This window comes from Miniopterus schreibersii, assembly GCF_964146895.1.
Source record: "Miniopterus schreibersii genome assembly, chromosome: 14".
In the NCBI taxonomy this organism is placed as follows: domain Eukaryota; kingdom Metazoa; phylum Chordata; class Mammalia; order Chiroptera; family Miniopteridae; genus Miniopterus; species Miniopterus schreibersii.
In genome coordinates, this window is record NC_138114.1 from 309,542 (window position 1) to 327,700 (window position 18,159).

The following is an 18,159-nucleotide window of genomic DNA, read 5'->3' on the forward strand; positions in this document are numbered from 1 at the left end:
CCCTAGCCCTCAACATAACTCTAACCCTAGGTCCAATCCTAACCCTAACCGTCTCTCTAACCCTAGCCCTCAATCTAACCCTAACCCTAAGTCCAATCCTAACCCTAACCGTCTCTCTAACCCTAGCCCTCAACATAACCCTAACCCTAGGTCCAATCCTAACCCTAACCGTCTCTCTAACCCTAGCCCTCAACATAACCCTAACCCTAGGTCCAATCCTAACCCTAACTGTCTCTCTATCCCTAGCCATCAACATAACCCTAACCCTAGGTCCAATCCTAACAATAACCGTCTCTCTAACCCTACCCTCAACATAACCCTAACCCTAGGTCCAATCCTCACCCTAACCGTCTCTCTAACCCTAGCCCTCAACATAACCCTAACCCTAGGGCCAATCTTACCCTAACCGTCTTTCTAACCCTAGCCCTCAACATGACACTAACCCTAGGTCCAATCCTAACCCTAACCGTCTCTGTAACCCTAGCCCTCAACCTAACCCTAACCCTAGGTTCAATCCTAACCCTGACCGTCTCTCTAACACTAGCCCTCAAAATAACCCTAACCCTAGGTCCAATCCTAATCCTAACCGTCTCTCTAACCCTAGCCCTCAACATAACCCTAACCCTAGGTCCAATCCTAACCCTAACCGTCCCTCTACCCTAGCCCTCAACATAACTCTAACCCTAGGTCCATCCTAACCCTACCGTTTCTCTAACACTAGCCCTCAACATAACCCTAACCCTAGGTCCAATCCTAACCCTAACCGTCTCTCTAAACCTAGCCCTCAACATAACCCTACCCCTAGGTCCAATCCTCACCCTAACCGTCTCTCTAACCCTAGCCCTCAACATAACCCTAACCCTAGGTCCAATCCTAACCCTAACCGTCTCTCTAACCCTAGCCCTCAACATAACCCTAACCCTAGGCCCAATCCTAACCCTAACCGTCTCTCTAACCCTAGCCCTCAACATAACCCTAACCCGAGGTCCAATCCTAACCCTAACCGTCCCTCTAACCCTAGCCCTCAACATAACTCTAACCCTAGGCCCAATCCTAACCCTAACAGTCTCTCTAACACTAGCCCTCAACATAACCCTAACCCTAGGTCCAATCCTCACCCTAACCGTCTCTCTATCCCTAGCCCTCAACATAACCCTAACCCTAGGTCCAATCCTAAACCTAACCGTCTCTCTAACCCTAGCCCTCAACATAACCCTAACCCTAGGTCGAATCCTAACCCTAACCGTCTCTCTAACCCTAGCCGTCAACATAACCCTAACCCTAGGTCCAATCCTAACCCTAACCGTCTTTCTAACCCTAGCCCTCAACATAACCCTAACCCTAGGTCCAATCCTAACCCTAACCGTCTCTCAAACCTAGTCCTCAACATAACCCTAACCCTAGGTCAAATCGTAACCCTAACCGTCTCTCTAACCCTAGCCGTCAACATAACCCTAAACCTAGGTCCAATCCTAATCATGACGGTCTATCTAACACTAGCCCTCAACATAACCCTAACCCTAGGTGAAATCATAACCCTAACCGTCTCTCTAACCCTAGCCGTCAACATAACCCTAAACCTAGGTCCAATCCTAATCATGACGGTCTCTCTAACCCTAGCCCTCAACATTACCCTAACCCTAGGTCCAATCCTAACCCTGACCGTCTAACACTAGCCCTCAACATAACCCTAACCCTAGGTCCAATCCTAACCCTAACCGTCTCTCTAACCCTAGCCCTCAACATAACCCTAACCCTAGGTCCAATCCTAACCCTAACCGTCCCTCTAACCCTAGCCCTCAACATAACTCTAACCCTAGGTCCATCCTAACCCTAACCGTTTCTCTAACGCTAGCCCTCAACATAACCCTAACCCTAGGTCCAATCCTAACCCTAACCGTCTCTCTAAACCTAGCCCTCAACATAACCCTAGCCCTATGTCCAATCCTAACCCTAAACGTCTCTCTAACCCTAACCCTCAATATAAACCTAGCCCTAGGTCCAATCCTAACCCCAACCGTCTCTCTAACCCTAGCCCTCAACATAACTCTAACCCTAGGTCCAATCCTAACTCTAACCGTCTCTCTAACCCTAGCCCTCAACATAAATCTAACCCTAGGTCCAATCCTAACCCTAACCGTCTTTCTAACCCTAGCCCTCAACATAACCCTCACCCTAGGTCCAATCCTAACCCTAACCGTCTCTCAACCCTAGTCCTCAACATAACCCTAACCCTAGGTCCAATCCTAACCCTAACTGTCTCTCTAACCCTAGCCATCAACATAACCCTAACCCTAGGTCCAATCCTAACCCTAACCGTCTCTCTAACCCTAGCCCTCAACATAACTCTAACCCTAGGTCCAATCCTAACCCTAACCGTCTCTCTAACCCTAGCCCTCAACCTAACCCTAACCCTAAGTCCAATCCTAACCCTAACCGTCTCTCTAACCCTAGCCCTCAACATAACCCTAACCCTAGGTCCAATCCTAACCCTAACCGTCTCTCTAACCCTAGCCCTTAACATAACCCTAACCCTAGGTCCAATCCTAACCCTAACGGTCTCTCTATCCCTAGCCATCAACATAACCCTAACCCTAGGTCCAATCCTAACCCTAACCGTCTCTCTAACCCTACCCTCAACATAACCCTAACCCTAGGTCCAATCCTCACCCTAACCGTCTCTCTAACCCTAGCCCTCAACATAACCCTAACCCTAGGGCCAATCTTACCCTAACCGTCTTTCTAACCATAGCCCTCAACATAACACTAACCCTAGGTCCAATCCTAACCCTAACCGTCTCTGTAACCCTAGCCCTCAACCTAACTCTAACCCTAGGTTCAATCCTAACCCTGACCGTCTCTCTAACACTAGCCCTCAAAATAACCCTAACCCTAGGTCCAATCCTAATCCTAACCGTCTCTCTAACCCTAGCCCTCAACATAACCCTAACCCGAGGTCCAATCCTAACCCTAACCGTCTCTCTAACCCTAGCCGTCAACATAACCCTAACCCTAGGTCCAATCCTAACCCTAACCGTCTTTCTAACCCTAGCCCTCAACATAACCCTAACCCTAGGTCCAATCCTAACCCTAACCGTCTCTCAAACCTAGTCCTCAACATAACCCTAACCCTAGGTCAAATCGTAACCCTAACCGTCTCTCTAACCCTAGCCGTCAACATAACCCTAAACCTAGGTCCAATCCTAATCATGACGGTCTATCTAACACTAGCCCTCAACATAACCCTAACCCTAGGTGAAATCATAACCCTAACCGTCTCTCTAACCCTAGCCGTCAACATAACCCTAAACCTAGGTCCAATCCTAATCATGACGGTCTCTCTAACCCTAGCCCTCAACATTACCCTAACCCTAGGTCCAATCCTAACCCTGACCGTCTCTCTAACACTAGCCCTCAACATAACCCTAACCCTAGGTCCAATCCTAACCCTAACCGTCTCTCTAACCCTAGCCCTCAACATAACCCTAACCCTAGGTCCAATCCTAACCCTAACCGTCCCTCTAACCCTAGCCCTCAACATAACTCTAACCCTAGGTCCATCCTAACCCTAACCGTTTCTCTAACACTAGCCCTCAACATAACCCTAACCCTAGGTCCAATCCTAACCCTAACCGTCTCTCTAAACCTAGCCCTCAACATAACCCTAGCCCTAGGTCCAATCCTAAGCCTAAACGTCTCTCTAACCCTAACCCTCAACATAAACCTAGCCCTAGGTCCAATCCTAACCCCAACCGTCTGTCTAACCCTAGCCCTCAACATAACACTAACCCTAGGTCCAATCCTAACCCTAACCGTCTCTCTAACCCTAGCCCTCAACATAAATCTAACCCTAGGTCCAATCCTAACCCTAACCGTCTTTCTAACCCTAGCCCTCAACATAACCTTCACCCTAGGTCCAATCCTAACCCTAACCGTCTCTCAACCCTAGTCCTCAACATAACCCTAACCCTAGGTCCAATCCTAACCCTAACTGTCTCTCTAACCCTAGCCATCAACATAACCCTAACCCTAGGTCCAATCCTAACCCTAACCGTCTCTCTAACCCTAGCCCTCAACATAACTCTAACCCTAGGTCCAATCCTAACCCTAACCGTCTCTCTACCCTAGCCCTCAACCTAACCCTAACCCTAAGTCCAATCCTAACCCTAACCGTCTCTCTAACCCTAGCCCTCAACATAACCCTAACCCTAGGTCCAATCCTATCCCTAACCGTCTCTCTAACCCTAGCCCTCAACATAACCCTAACCCTAGGTCCAATCCTAACCCTAACTGTCTCTCTATCCCTAGCCATCAACATAACCCTAACCCTAGGTCCAATCCTAACCCTAACCGTCTCTCTAACCCTACCCTCAACATAACCCTAACCCTAGGTCCAATCCTCACCCTAACCGTCTCTCTAACCCTAGCCCTCAACATAACCCTAACCCTAGGGCCAATCTTACCCTAACCGTCTTTCTAACCATAGCCCTCAACATAACACTAACCCTAGGTCCAATCCTAACCCTAACCGTCTCTGTAACCCTAGCCCTCAACCTAACCCTAACCCTAGGTTCAATCCTAACCCTGACCGTCTCTCTAACACTAGCCCTCAAAATAACCCTAACCCTAGGTCCAATCCTAATCCTAACCGTCTCTCTAACCCTAGCCCTCAACATAACCCTAACCCTAGGTCCAATCCTAACCCTAACCGTCCCTCTAACCCTAGCCCTCAACATAACTCTAACCCTAGGTCCATCCTAACCCTACCGTTTCTCTAACACTAGCCCTCAACATAACCCTAACCCTAAGTCCAAACCTAACCCTAACCGTCCCTCTAACCCTAGCCCTCAAAATAACTCTAACCCTCGGTCCAATCCTAACCCTAAACGTCTCTCTAACACTAGCCCTCAACATAACCCTAACCCTAGGTCCAATCCTAAACCTAACCGTCTCTCTAACCCTAGCCCTCAACATAACCCTAACCCTAGGTCCAATCCTAAACCTAACCGTCTCTCTAACCCTAGCCCTCAACATAAACTTAACCCTAGGTCCAATCCTAACCCTAACCGTCTCTCTAACCCTAGCCCTCAACATAACCCTAACCCTAGGTCCAATCCTCACCCTAACCCTCTCTCTAACACTAGCCCTCAACATAACCATAACCCTAGGGCCAATCTTAACCCTAACCGTCTTTCTAACCCTAGCCCTCAACATAACCCTAACCCTAGGTCCAATCCTAAACCTAACCGTCTCTCTAACCCTAGCCCTCAACATAAACTTAACCCTAGGTCCAATCCTAACCCTAACCGTCTCTCTAAACCTAGCCCTCAACATAACCCTAACCCTAGGTCCAATCCTCACCCTAACCGTCTCTCTAACCCTACCCCTCAACATAACCCTAACCCTAGGTCCAATCCTAACCCTAACCGTCTCTCTAACCCTAACCCTCAACATAAACCTAGCCCTAGGTCCAATGCTAACTCTAACCGTCTCTCTAACCCTAGCCCTCAACATAAATCTAACCCTAGGTCCAATCCTAACCCTAACCGTCTCTCTAACCCTAGCCGTCAACATAACCCTAACCCTAGGTCCAATCCTAACCCTAACTGTATCTCTAACCCTAGCCATCAACATAACCCTAACCCTAGGTCCTATCCTAACCATAACCGTCTCTCTAACCCTAGCCCTCAACATAACTCTAACCCTAGGTCCAATCCTCACCCTAACCGTCTCTCTAAACCTAGCCCTGAACATAACCCTAACCGTAGGTCCAATCCTAACCCTAACCGTCTCTCTAACCCTAACCCTCAACATAAACCTAGCCCTAGGTCCAATGCTAACCCTAACCGTCTCTCTAACCCTAGCCCTCAACATAACCCTAACCCTAGGTCCAATCCTAACCCTAACGGTATCTCTAACCCTAGCCATCAACATAACCCTAACCCTAGGTCCTATCCTAACCATAACCGTCTCTCTAAACCTAGCCCTCAACATAACTCTAACCCTAGGTCCAATCCTAACCCTAACCGTCTCTCTAACCCTAGCCCTCAACATAACCCTAACCCTAAGTCCAATCCTAACCCTAACCGACTCTCTAACCCTAACCCTCAACATAACCCTAACCCTAGGTACAATCCTAACCCTAACCGTCTCTCTAACCCTAGCCCTCAACATAACCCTAACCCTAGGTCCAATCCTAACCCTAACTGTCTCTCTAACCCTAGCCATCAACATAACCCTAACCCTAGGTCCAATCCTAACCCTAAACGTCTCTCTAACCCTAGCCCTGAACATAACTCTAACCCTAGGTCCAATCCTCACCCTAACCGTCTCTCTAAACCTAGCCCTCAACATAACCCTAACCCTAGGTCCAATCCTAACCCTAACCGTCTCTCTAACCCTAGCCCTCAACATAACCCTAACCCTAGGTCCAATCCTCACCCTAACCGTCTCTCTAACCCTAGCCCTCAACATAACCCTAACCCTAGGGCCAATCTTAACCCTAACCGCCTTCTAACCCTAGCCCTCAACATAACCCTAACCCTAGGTCCAATCCTAACCCTAACCGTCTCTGTAACCCTAGCCCTCAACCTAACCCTAACCCTAGGTCCAATCCTAACCCTAACCGTCTCTCTAACCCTAGCCCTCAACATAACCCTAACCCTAGGTCCAATCCTAACCCTAACCATCACTCTAACCCTAGCCCTCAACCTAACCCTAGCCCTAGGTCCAATCCTAAACCTAACCGTCTCTCTAACCCTAGCCCTTAACATAACCCTAACCCTAGGTCCAGTCCTAACCCTAACCGTCCCACTAAACCTAGCCCTCAACATAACCCTAACCGTAGGTCCAATCCTAACCCTAACAGTCTCTCTAACACTAGCACTCAACATAACCCTAACCCTAGGTCCAATCCTCACCCTAACCATCTCTCTAACCCTAGCCCTCAACATAACCCTAACCCTAGGTCCAATCCTAACCCTAACCATCTCTCTAAACTTAGCCCTCAACATAACCCTAACCCTAGGTCCAATCCTAACGCTAACCGTCTCTCTAAACATAGCCCTCAACATAACCCTAACCCTAGGTCCAATCCTAACCCTAACCGTCCCTCTAACCCTAACCCTCAACATAACTCTAACCCCAAGTCCAATCCTAACCCTAACCGTCTCTCTAACACTAGCCCTCAACAAAAGCCTAACCCTAGGTCCAACCCTCACCCTAACCGTCTCTCTAACCCTAGCCCTCAACATAACCCTAACCCTAGGTCCAATCCTAACCCTAACCGTCTCTCTAACCCTAGCCCTCAACATAAACCTAGCCCTAGGTACAATCCTAACCCTAACCGTCTCTCTAACCCTAGCCCTCAACATAACTCTAACCCTAGGTCCTATCCTAACACTAACCGTCTCTCTAACCCTAGCCCTCAACATAACTCTAACCCTAGGTCCAATCCTAACCCTAAACGTCTCTCTAACCCTAGCCCTCAACATAACAGCAACCCTAGGTCCAATCCTAAACCTAACCGTCTCTCTAACCCTACCCCTCAACATAACCCTAACACTAGGTCCAATCCTAAACCTAACTATCTCTCTAACCCTAGCCCTCAACATAACCCTAACCCTAGGTCCAATCCTAACCCTAACCGTCTCTCTAACCCTAGCCCTCAACATAACTCTAACCCTAGGTCCAATCCTCACGCTAATCGTCTCTGTAACCCTAGCCCTCAACATAACCCTAAGCCTAGGTCCAATCCTAACCCCAACCGTCTCTCTAAACCTACCCCTCAACATAACCCTAACCCTAGGTCCAATCCTAACCCTAACCGTCTCTCTAAACCAGCCCTCAACATAACTCTAACCCTAGGTCCAATCCTAACCCTAACCTTCTCTCTAACACTAGCCCTGAACATAACCCTAACCCTAGGTCCAATCCTAATCCTAACCGTCTCTCTAACCCTAGCCCTCAACATAACCCTAACCCTAGGTCAAATCGTAACCCTAACTGTCTCTCTAACCCTAGCCCTCAACATAACCCTAAACCTAGTTCCAATCCTAACCCTGACGGTCTCTCTAACCCTAGCCCTCAAATAACCCTAACCCTAGGTCCAATCCTAACCCTGACCGTCTCTCTAACACTTGCCCTCAACATAACCCTAACCCTAGGTCAAATCCTAACCATAACCGTCTCTCTAAACCTAGCCCTCAACATAAATCCAACCCTAGGTCCAATCCTAACCCTAACCGTCTCTCTAACACTAGCCCTGAACATAACACTAACCCTAGGTCCAATCCTAACCCTAACCGTCTCTCTAACCCTAGCCCTCAACATAACACTAACCCTAGGTCAAATCGTAACCCTAACTGTCTCTCTAAACCTAGCCCTCAACATAACCCTAAACCTAGGTCCAATCCTAACCCTGACGATCTCTGTAACCCTAGCCCTCAAATAACCCTAACCCTAGGTCCAATCCAAACCCTGACCGTCTCTCTAACCCTAGCCCTCAACATAACCCTAAGCCTAGGTCCAATCCTAACCCTAACCGTCTCTCTAACCCTAGCCCTCAACATAACCCTAACCCTAGGTCCAATCCTAACCCTAACCGTCTCTCTAACCCTAGCCCTCAACATAACCCTAACCCTAGGTCAAATCGTAACCCTAACTGTCTCTCTAACCCTAGCCCTCAACATAACCCTAAACCTAGGTCCAATCCTAATCATGACGGTCTCTCTAATCCTAGCCCTCAACATAACCCTAATCCTAGGTCCAATCCTAACCCTGACCGTCTCTCTAACACTAGCCCTCAACATAACCCTAACCCTAGGTCCAATCCTAAACCTAACCGTCTCTCTAACCCTAGCCCTCAACATAACCCTAACCCTAGGTCCAATCCTAAACCTAACCGTCTCTCTAACCCTAGCCCTCAACATAAACTTAACCCTAGGTCCAATCCTAACCCTAACCGTCTCTCTAACCCTAGCCCTCAACATAACCCTAACCCTAGGTCCAATCCTCACCCTAACCGTCTCTCTAACCCTAGCCCTCAACATAACCATAACCCTAGGGCCAATCTTAACCCTAACCGTCTTTCTAACCCTAGCCCTCAACATAACCCTAACCCTAGGTCCAATCCTAACCCTAACCGTCTCTGTAACCCTAGCCCTCAACCTAACCCTAAACCTAGGTCAAATCCTAACCCTAACCGTCTCTCTAACCCTAGCCCTCAACATACCCCTAACCCTAGGTCCAATCCTAACCCTAACCGTCACTCTAACCCTAGCCCTCAACCTAACCCTAGCCCTATGTCCAATCCTAACCCTTACCGTCTCTCTAACCCTAGCCCTTAACATAACCCTAACCCTAGGTCCAGTCCTACCCCTAACCGTCCCACTAACCCTAGCCCTCAACATAACCCTAACCCTAGGTCCAATCCTAACCGTAACAGTCTCTCTAACACTAGCCCTCAACATAACCCTAACCCTAGGTCCAATCCTCACCCTAACCGTCTCTCTAACCCTAGCCCTCAACATAACCCTAACCCTAGGACCAATCCTAACCCTAACAGTCTCTCTAACCCTAGCCCTCAACATAAACCTAGCCCTAGGTACAATCCTAACCCTAACCGTCTCTCTAACCCTAGCCCTCAACATAACTCTAACCCTAGGTCCAATCCTAACACTAACCGTCTCTCTACCCCTAGCCCTCAACATAACCCTAAACCTAGGTCCAATCCTAATCATGACGGTCTCTCTAACCCTAGCCCTGAACATAACCCTAACCCTAGGTCCAATCCTAACCCTAACCGTCTCTCTAACCCTAGCCCTCAACATAACCCTAATCCTAGGTCCAATCCTAACCCTAACCGTCTCTCTAACCCTAGCCCTCAACATAACCCTAACCCTAGGTCCAATCCTAACCCTAACCGTCTCTCTAACCCTAGCCCTCAACATAACCCTAACCCTAGGCCCAATCCTAACCCTAACCGTCTCTCTAACCCTAGCCCTCAACATAACCCTAACCCGAGGTCCAATCCTAACCCTAACCGTCCCTCTAACCCTAGCCCTCAACATAACTCTAACCCTAGGCCCAATCCTAACCCTAACAGTCTCTCTAACACTAGCCCTCAACATAACCCTAACCCTAGGTCCAATCCTCACCCTAACCGTCTCTCTATCCCTAGCCCTCAACATAACCCTAACCCTAGGTCCAATCCTAAACCTAACCGTCTCTCTAACCCTAGCCCTCAACATAACCCTAACCCTAGGTCGAATCCTAACCCTAACCGTCTCTCTAACCCTAGCCGTCAACATAACCCTAACCCTAGGTCCAATCCTAACCCTAACCGTCTTTGTAACCCTAGCCCTCAACATAACCCTAACCCTAGGTCGAATCCTAACCCTAACCGTCTCTCAAACCTAGTCCTCAACATAACCCTAACCCTAGGTCAAATCGTAACCCTAACCGTCTCTCTAACCCTAGCCGTCAACATAACCCTAAACCTAGGTCCAATCCTAATCATGACGGTCTATCTAACACTAGCCCTCAACATAACCCTAACCCTAGGTGAAATCATAACCCTAACCGTCTCTCTAACCCTAGCCGTCAACATAACCCTAAACCTAGGTCCAATCCTAATCATGACGGTCTCTCTAACCCTAGCCCTCAACATTACCCTAACCCTAGGTCCAATCCTAACCCTGACCGTCTCTCTAACACTAGCCCTCAACATAACCCTAACCCTAGGTCCAATCCTAACCCTAACCGTCTCTCTAACCCTAGCCCTCAACATAACCCTAACCCTAGGTCCAATCCTAACCCTAACCGTCCCTCTAAACCTAGCCCTCAACATAACTCTAACCCTAGGTCCATCCTAACCCTAACCGTTTCTCTAACACTAGCCCTCAACATAACCCTAACCCTAGGTCCAATCCTAACCCTAACCGTCTCTCTAAACCTAGCCCTCAACATAACCCTAGCCCTAGGTCCAATCCTAACCCTAACCGTCTCTCTAACCCTAACCCTCAACATAAACCTAGCCCTAGGTCCAATCCTAACCCCAACCGTCTCTCTAACCCTAGCCCTCAACATAACTCTAACCCTAGGTCCAATCCTAACCCTAACCGTCTCTCTAACCCTAGCCCTCAACATAAATCTAACCCTAGGTCCAATCCTAACCCTAACCGTCTTTCTAACCCTAGCCCTCAACATAACCCTCTCCCTAGGTCCAATCATAACCCTAACCGTCTCTGTAACCCTAGCCCTCAACATAACCCTAACCCTAGGTCCAATCCTAACCCTACCCGTCTCTCAACCCTAGTCCTCAACATAACCCTAACCCTAGGTCCAATCCTAACCCTAACTGTCTCTCTAACCCTAGCCATCAACATAACCCTAACCCTAGGTCCAATCCTAACCCTAACCGTCTCTCTAACCCTAGCCCTCAACATAACTCTAACCCTAGGTCCAATCCTAACCCTAACCGTCTCTCTAACCCTAGCCCTCAACCTAACCCTAACCCTAAGTCCAATCCTAACCCTAACCGTCTCTCTAACCCTAGCCCTCAACATAACCCTAACCCTAGGTCCAATCCTAACCCTAACCGTCTCTCTAACCCTAGCCCTCAACATAACCCTAACCCTAGGTCCAATCCTAACCCTAACTGTCTCTCTATCCCTAGCCATCAACATAACCCTAACCCTAGGTCCAATCCTAACCCTAACCGTCTCTCTAACCCTACCCTCAACATAACCCTAACCCTAGGTCCAATCCTCACCCTAACCGTCTCTCTAACCCTAGCCCTCAACATAACCCTAACCCTAGGGCCAATCTTACCCTAACCGTCTTTCTAACCCTAGCCCTCAACATAACACTATCCCTAGGTCCAATCCTAACCCTAACCGTCTCTGTAACCCTAGCCCTCAACCTAACCCTAACCCTAGGTTCAATCCTAACCCTGACCGTCTCTCTAACACTAGCCCTCAAAATAACCCTAACCCTAGGTCCAATCCTAATCCTAACCGTCTCTCTAAACCTAGCCCTCAACATAACCCTAACCCTAGGTCCAATCCTAACCCTAACCGCCCCTCTAACCCTAGTCCTCAACATAACTCTAACCCTAGGTCCATCCTAACCCTACCGTTTCTCTAACACTAGCCCTCAACATAACCCTATCCCTAAGTCCAAACCTAACCCTAACCGTCCCTCTAACCCTAGCCCTCAAAATAACTCTAACCCTAGGTCCAATCCTAACCCTAAACGTCTCTCTAACACTAGCCCTCAACATAACCCTAACCCTAGGTCCAATCCTAAACCTAACCGTCTCTCTAACCCTAGCCCTCAACATAACCCTAACCCTAGGTCCAATCCTAAACCTAACCGTCTCTCTAAACCTAGCCCTCAACATAACCATAACCCTAGGGCCAATCTTAACCCTAACCGTCTTTCTAACCCTAGCCCTCAACATAACCCTAACCCTAGGTCCAATCCTAACCCTAACCGTCTCTGTAACCCTAGCCCTCAACCTAACCCTAACCCTAGGTCCAATTCTAACCCTAACCGTCTCTCTAACCCTAGCCCTCAACATAACCCTAACCCTAGGTCCAATCCTAACCCTAACCGTCTCTCTAACCCTAGCCCTCAACCTAACCCTAGCCCTATGTCCAATCCTAACCCTTACCGTCTCTCTAACCCTAGCCCTTAACATAACCCTAACCCTAGGTCCAGTCCTAACCCTAACCGTCCCACTAACCCTAGCCCTCAACATAACCCTAACCCTAGGTCCAATCCTAACCGTAACAGTCTCTCTAACACTAGCCCTCAACATAACCCTAACCCTAGGTCCAATCCTCACCCTAACCGTCTCTCTAACCCTAGCCCTCAACATAACCCTAACCCTAGGTCCAATCCTAACCCTAACCGTCTCTCTAACCTTAGCCCTCAACATAACCCTAACCCTAGGTCCATTCCTAACCCTAACCGTCTCTCTAAACCTAGCCCTCAACATAACCCTAACCCTAGGTCCAATCCTAACCCTAACCGTCCCTCTAACCCTAACCCTCAACATAACTCTAACCCCAAGTCCAATCCTAACCCTAACCGTCTCTCTAACACTAGCCCTCAACATAACCCTAACCCTAGGTCGAACCCTCACCCTAACCGTCTCTCTAACCCTAGCCCTCAACATAACCCTAGCCCTAGGTCCAATCCTAACCCTAACAGTCTCTCTAACCCTAGCCCTCAACATAAACCTAGCCCTAGGTACAATCCTAACCCTAACCGTCTCTCTAACCCTAGCCCTCAACATAACTCTAACCCTAGGTCCAATCCTAACACTAACCGTCTCTCTACCCCTAGCCCTCAACATAACCCTAAACCTAGGTCCAATCCTAATCATGACGGTCTCTCTAACCCTAGCCCTCAACATAACCCTAACCCTAGGTCCAATCCTAACCCTAACCGTCTCTCTAACCCTAGCCCTCAACATAACCCTAACCCTAGGTCCAATCCTAACCCTAACCGTCTCTCTAACCCTAGCCCTCAACATAACCCTAACCCTAGGTCGAATCCTAACCCTAACCGTCTCTCTAACCCTAGCCGTCAACATAACCCTAACCCTAGGTCCAATCCTAACCCTAACCTTCTTTCTAACCCTAGCCCTCAACATAACCCTAACCCTAGGTCCAATCCTAACCCTAACCGTCTCTCAAACCTAGTCCTCAACATAACCCTAACCCTAGGTCAAATCGTAACCCTAACCTTCTCTCTAACCCTAGCCGTCAACATAACCCTAAACCTAGGTCCAATCCTAATCATGACGGTCTATCTAACACTAGCCCTCAACATAACCCTAACCCTAGGTGAAATCATAACCCTAACCGTCTCTCTAACCCTAGCCCTCAACCTAACCCTAGCCCTATGTCCAATCCTAACCCTTACCGTCTCTCTAACCCTAGCCCTTAACATAACCCTAACCCTAGGTCCAGTCCTAACCCTAACCGTCCCACTAACCCTAGCCCTCAACATAACCCTAACCCTAGGTCCAATCCTAACCGTAACAGTCTCTCTAACACTAGCCCTCAACATAACCCTAACCCTAGGTCCAATCCTCACCCTAACCGTCTCTCTAACCCTAGCCCTCAACATAACCCTAACCCTAGCTCCAATCCTAACCCTAACCGTCTCTCTAACCTTAGCCCTCAACATAACCCTAACCCTAGGTCCATTCCTAACCCTAACCGTCTCTCTAAACCTAGCCCTCAACATAACCCTACCCCTAGGTCCAATCCTCACCCTAACCGTCTCTCTAACCCTAGCCCTCAACATAACCCTAACCCTAGGTCCAATCCTAACCCTAACCGTCTCTCTAACCCTAGCCCTCAACATAACCCTAACCCTAGGTCCAATCCTAACCCTAACCGTCTCTCCAACCCTAGCCGTCAACATAACCCTAAACCTAGGTCCAATCCTAATCATGACGGTCTATCTAACACTAGCCCTCAACATAACCCTAACCCTAGGTGAAATCATAACCCTAACCGTCTCTCTAACCCTAGCCGTCAACATAACCCTAAACCTAGGTCCAATCCTAATCATGACGGTCTCTCTAACACTAGCCCTCAACATAACCCTAACCCTAGGTCCAATCCTAAACCTAACCGTCTCTCTAACCCTAGCCCTCAACATAACCCTAACCCTAGGTCCAATCCTAAACCTAACCGTCTCTCTAACCCTAGCCCTCAACATAAACTTAACCCTAGGTCCAATCCTAACCCTAACCGTCTCTCTAACCCTAGCCCTCAACATAACCCTAACCCTAGGTCCAATCCTCACCCTAACCCTCTCTCTAACACTAGCCCTCAACATAACCATAACCCTAGGGCCAATCTTAACCCTAACCGTCTTTCTAACCCTAGCCCTCAACATAACCCTAACCCTAGGTCCAATCCTAAACCTAACCGTCTCTCTAACCCTAGCCCTCAACATAAACTTAACCCTAGGTCCAATCCTAACCCTAACCGTCTCTCTAAACCTAGCCCTCAACATAACCCTAACCCTAGGTCCAATCCTCACCCTAACCGTCTCTCTAACCCTACCCCTCAACATAACCCTAACCCTAGGTCCAATCCTAACCCTAACCGTCTCTCTAACCCTAACCCTCAACATAAACCTAGCCCTAGGTCCAATGCTAACTCTAACCGTCTCTCTAACCCTAGCCCTCAACATAAATCTAACCCTAGGTCCAATCCTAACCCTAACCGTCTCTCTAACCCTAGCCGTCAACATAACCCTAACCCTAGGTCCAATCCTAACCCTAACTGTATCTCTAACCCTAGCCATCAACATAACCCTAACCCTAGGTCCTATCCTAACCATAACCGTCTCTCTAACCCTAGCCCTCAACATAACTCTAACCCTAGGTCCAATCCTCACCCTAACCGTCTCTCTAAACCTAGCCCTGAACATAACCCTAACCGTAGGTCCAATCCTAACCCTAACCGTCTCTCTAACCCTAACCCTCAACATAAACCTAGCCCTAGGTCCAATGCTAACCCTAACCGTCTCTCTAACCCTAGCCCTCAACATAACCCTAACCCTAGGTCCAATCCTAACCCTAACGGTATCTCTAACCCTAGCCATCAACATAACCCTAACCCTAGGTCCTATCCTAACCATAACCGTCTCTCTAAACCTAGCCCTCAACATAACTCTAACCCTAGGTCCAATCCTAACCCTAACCGTCTCTCTAACCCTAGCCCTCAACATAACCCTAACCCTAAGTCCAATCCTAACCCTAACCGACTCTCTAACCCTAACCCTCAACATAACCCTAACCCTAGGTACAATCCTAACCCTAACCGTCTCTCTAACCCTAGCCCTCAACATAACCCTAACCCTAGGTCCAATCCTAACCCTAACTGTCTCTCTAACCCTAGCCATCAACATAACCCTAACCCTAGGTCCAATCCTAACCCTAAACGTCTCTCTAACCCTAGCCCTGAACATAACTCTAACCCTAGGTCCAATCCTCACCCTAACCGTCTCTCTAAACCTAGCCCTCAACATAACCCTAACCCTAGGTCCAATCCTAACCCTAACCGTCTCTCTAACCCTAGCCCTCAACATAACCCTAACCCTAGGTCCAATCCTCACCCTAACCGTCTCTCTAACCCTAGCCCTCAACATAACCCTAACCCTAGGGCCAATCTTAACCCTAACCGCCTTCTAACCCTAGCCCTCAACATAACCCTAACCCTAGGTCCAATCCTAACCCTAACCGTCTCTGTAACCCTAGCCCTCAACCTAACCCTAACCCTAGGTCCAATCCTAACCCTAACCGTCTCTCTAACCCTAGCCCTCAACATAACCCTAACCCTAGGTCCAATCCTAACCCTAACCATCACTCTAACCCTAGCCCTCAACCTAACCCTAGCCCTAGGTCCAATCCTAAACCTAACCGTCTCTCTAACCCTAGCCCTTAACATAACCCTAACCCTAGGTCCAGTCCTAACCCTAACCGTCCCACTAAACCTAGCCCTCAACATAACCCTAACCGTAGGTCCAATCCTAACCCTAACAGTCTCTCTAACACTAGCACTCAACATAACCCTAACCCTAGGTCCAATCCTCACCCTAACCATCTCTCTAACCCTAGCCCTCAACATAACCCTAACCCTAGGTCCAATCCTAACCCTAACCATCTCTCTAAACTTAGCCCTCAACATAACCCTAACCCTAGGTCCAATCCTAACGCTAACCGTCTCTCTAAACATAGCCCTCAACATAACCCTAACCCTAGGTCCAATCCTAACCCTAACCGTCCCTCTAACCCTAACCCTCAACATAACTCTAACCCCAAGTCCAATCCTAACCCTAACCGTCTCTCTAACACTAGCCCTCAACAAAAGCCTAACCCTAGGTCCAACCCTCACCCTAACCGTCTCTCTAACCCTAGCCCTCAACATAACCCTAACCCTAGGTCCAATCCTAACCCTAACCGTCTCTCTAACCCTAGCCCTCAACATAAACCTAGCCCTAGGTACAATCCTAACCCTAACCGTCTCTCTAACCCTAGCCCTCAACATAACTCTAACCCTAGGTCCTATCCTAACACTAACCGTCTCTCTAACCCTAGCCCTCAACATAACTCTAACCCTAGGTCCAATCCTAACCCTAAACGTCTCTCTAACCCTAGCCCTCAACATAACAGCAACCCTAGGTCCAATCCTAAACCTAACCGTCTCTCTAACCCTACCCCTCAACATAACCCTAACACTAGGTCCAATCCTAAACCTAACTATCTCTCTAACCCTAGCCCTCAACATAACCCTAACCCTAGGTCCAATCCTAACCCTAACCGTCTCTCTAACCCTAGCCCTCAACATAACTCTAACCCTAGGTCCAATCCTCACGCTAATCGTCTCTGTAACCCTAGCCCTCAACATAACCCTAAGCCTAGGTCCAATCCTAACCCCAACCGTCTCTCTAAACCTACCCCTCAACATAACCCTAACCCTAGGTCCAATCCTAACCCTAACCGTCTCTCTAAACCAGCCCTCAACATAACTCTAACCCTAGGTCCAATCCTAACCCTAACCTTCTCTCTAACACTAGCCCTGAACATAACCCTAACCCTAGGTCCAATCCTAATCCTAACCGTCTCTCTAACCCTAGCCCTCAACATAACCCTAACCCTAGGTCAAATCGTAACCCTAACTGTCTCTCTAACCCTAGCCCTCAACATAACCCTAAACCTAGTTCCAATCCTAACCCTGACGGTCTCTCTAACCCTAGCCCTCAAATAACCCTAACCCTAGGTCCAATCCTAACCCTGACCGTCTCTCTAACACTTGCCCTCAACATAACCCTAACCCTAGGTCAAATCCTAACCATAACCGTCTCTCTAAACCTAGCCCTCAACATAAATCCAACCCTAGGTCCAATCCTAACCCTAACCGTCTCTCTAACACTAGCCCTGAACATAACACTAACCCTAGGTCCAATCCTAACCCTAACCGTCTCTCTAACCCTAGCCCTCAACATAACACTAACCCTAGGTCAAATCGTAACCCTAACTGTCTCTCTAAACCTAGCCCTCAACATAACCCTAAACCTAGGTCCAATCCTAACCCTGACGATCTCTGTAACCCTAGCCCTCAAATA